This window comes from Orycteropus afer, unplaced genomic scaffold (assembly GCF_000298275.1).
Source record: "Orycteropus afer afer isolate SDZICR_OR568_19922 unplaced genomic scaffold, OryAfe1.0 scaffold01140, whole genome shotgun sequence".
In the NCBI taxonomy this organism is placed as follows: domain Eukaryota; kingdom Metazoa; phylum Chordata; class Mammalia; order Tubulidentata; family Orycteropodidae; genus Orycteropus; species Orycteropus afer.
The window spans coordinates 108,977-112,317 of record NW_006922727.1 but is presented as its reverse complement, the minus strand read 5'-3'; positions in this window follow the sequence as shown (position 1 = coordinate 112,317).

The window sequence follows — 3,341 nt, the reverse complement described above, 5'->3', positions numbered from 1 at the left end:
GTAACAAGGGAGCCGTCTGAGCACTAGTGACTGGGTTTTACCCCTTTCTCCTGCTCTTCTGGCCTGCTACTCTGTGCTACGCCCGTGCTTACCTTGCTCCCGATTTTTCCCATAGAATCTTTCAATATTGAAACTCAAGGCTTGAATTTTTCTTCAGTTCTTTCAGCTTGAGAAATGCTGAGTGAGTTCTTCCTTTTTTGTTTTCTAACTCCATGTATGCACATTTCATTATAATACTTTACTTTGTGTTCTAGATCTGCCCTTTGAAATATTCTGTTCAGTTCTTTTCTTTCAGCATTGCTTCCATTTGCTTTAGCTACTCTCCATTCAAGAGCAAGTTTCAGAGTCTCTTCTGACATCTATTTTCATCTTTTCTTTCTTTACTGCCTTTTAATGACCGCTTGCTTTCTACATGTATGATGTTCTTGATGTCATCCCACAACTCATCTGGTTTTCTATCATTGGTGTTCAGTGCTTCAAATTTATTTCTCAGATGGTTTCTAAATTCAAGTGGGGTCATATTTTGACTCTCTTAGACTTTTTAAATTTTTCTTCAGTTTCAACTTGAATGAACATGTTGTTTGTCTTTCAAAATTCTATCATGGTATCTCTGGGGTCATTTCTATCACCAAGGCCAAATTTTCCACCTGCCCGTGTTTCTTCTTTGTTTCCAAGTTTTGCATTCCAATCACCAGTAATAATAATCAGTACATCTTGATTGCATGTTTGGTCAATTTCAGAGTGCAGAACTTGATAAAAATCTTCAATTTCTTCATCTTTGGCTTTAGTTGTTGGTGTGTAAATTTGAATAATATTAACTGTCTTTCCTTGTAGGTGTATGGATATTATCCTATTACCGACAGCTTTGTATTTCAAGATAAATTTTGAAATGTTCTTTTTGATGATGAATTTGACACTATTTCTCTTCAATTTTGTCATCCTACATAGTTAACCATATTATTATCTGATTCAAATTGGCCAGTACCACTCCATTTCAGCTCACTAATGCCTAGGATGTCGATCTCTATGAGTTCCATTTCATTTTTGACAACTTCCAATTTTCCTAGATTCATACTTTGTACATTCCACATTCTGAATATTAATGGATGTTTGCAGTGGTTTCTTCCCATTTTGAGTTGTGCCCATCAGCTAATGAAGGTCCTGAAAGTTTTACTCCATTTGCATCGTTAAGGTTATCTCCACTTTGAGAATGCAGCTCTTCACCGATCATATTTTGAGTGCTTTCCAACCTGAAGGGCTTATCTTCTGGCACTACATTAATGTTTCATGGCTCTTCATAATGTTTTCCTGTAATATATCAGACAGTGTTTCACTGATATTCATAAGGTTTTCATTGGCCAATTTTTTTCAGAAGTGGATGACCCTGACCTCCTTCCCAGTCTGTCTTAGTCTGGAAGCTATGCTGAAAACTGTCCACTGTGAGTGTCCTACCTGGTATTTGAAGTAGTGGTGGCATAGCCTCCAGCCTTACAACAACCCATAAGGCACCACAGTACAACAAACTGACAGATGAATGGTGGATTCTTTATATAGACCTGTATTATATTTTGCTTCAACTGTTGAATAGTCTCCTGTTGAAGTGCTTTCCCTTTTCAATCTTATCCACGTTATAGCCAAAGTGATCATTTTTAAATAGAAATCTGATCTGTGCTAGTCTTCAGTTTTAAATACTTTAATGAGTCCCCTTCTTTTTAGTGTGTAGACTAAATGACTTAGCCTGGTTTTTGCTCCTTCACAAGCAAATCTGGGTCAACCTCATCAGCCTCACTATCTACTGATCCTCTGGTCATAACCCAAGATTCAGGCATAAGGGAAGGGAAATATCATTATTTATATGTGTCATGCTTCCTTCTTACATATGCGGTTTCTTCTGCTGAGTTAGTACATCCAGAGTCTGTGCTCCTCTAGCACTATAGTCATCACACTGTACTGTATCTTCTATTTTAGTCTGTTTTGCCCCTACTGCAGGCTGAGAGGCCATATAGGGTAGAGATAAAACATGGGTCTAGAGTTCTTTTTCAATCCATCAGCAGCTCTGTGACCTAAAGCAGGTCACTTAATCTCCTTGTGCCTACTTCTTCATCTGTAAATAGAGGACAATAATAGTACCTGCCTCAGAGTTTATTGTTAGTATTAAATAGGTTAAAAAATATTAAATGCTTAAAACAGTGCCTGGAAGTAGTATAAGTCATTTTTACTGTGATGATTATTATACTTAGGTCTCAATATCTATGATTATTGCTCTCTACTTGGAGAAAATTCTAGAACCTCAGAGCTAGTGGGGACTTTGTAGATCATTTAAATTAATTTCTTCAAATTAGAGATGAGGCAGTCAAGGGCACAAGGAATCAGAGATTTTGCTAAGTACAGATAGTTGTTATTAGAAGAGATAGCACTACAAGACAGGGAAATCAGATCTTCCCCGTCAATTGTCCCATCAACAAGAACTCCACATAGTGGGATAAGTAATATTATCCCCATTTTTTGGATGGAGAAAACAAAGGACCAAGTGAGTAAGGAACTGGCCAGGTGCTTTGTTTTTGTTGGCTGCTATCAAGTTGATTCTGACTCATGGCATCCCTGGTAGAACTGCTCCATACCCTTTTCAAAGCTGTGACCTTTTGGAAGCAGATTGCCAGGCCTCTCTTCCAAGGAGTTTCTGAGTGGGTACCAACCACCAATCTTTCAGCTTAAATGTCCCATCCAGGGATTCCCAAGTGGTGGTAGGACTTAAGAATTAACCTAAAAATCACCCTGCTAGGCAGGGACTGCACGGAGGACTGTGCACGATGGCTGGGAAACAAACAGAGAAGGTGAAAAGAAAGGTGGGTTGAGCTGTGGACTTTTGCCAGTCCGGAGGATGCTGCCATTTTGTAGGTTTAAAAAGCAGCTTGACTATATTGGATATTTAAAGAGACAGTGCTCTCTCAGATGCCTGTGGTGGTAGGACTTAAGAATTAACCTAAAAATCCCCCTGCTAGCCAGGGACGGCACAGAGGACTGTGCACGGTGGCTGGGGAACAAACGGAGAAGGGGAAGAGAAAGGTGGACTGAGCTGTGGACTTTTGCCGGTCCGGAGGACACCACCATTTTGAAGGTTTAAGAAGCGGCTTGACTATTTTGGATATTTAAGGAGATAGTGCTCTCGCAGATTCCTGGGGCTAAAGAACATGTTCCGCTTTCCAGCAACCCCAAGGACACTCGGGACCTGCAAGACTGACAAGTTTTTTGCAGGTTATTTGATTGTAATTTGTGTCTAAATGAGTAGGAGACAACAACAGTCCACATAAGACCCAAATACACCCACACCTGCTGCAACT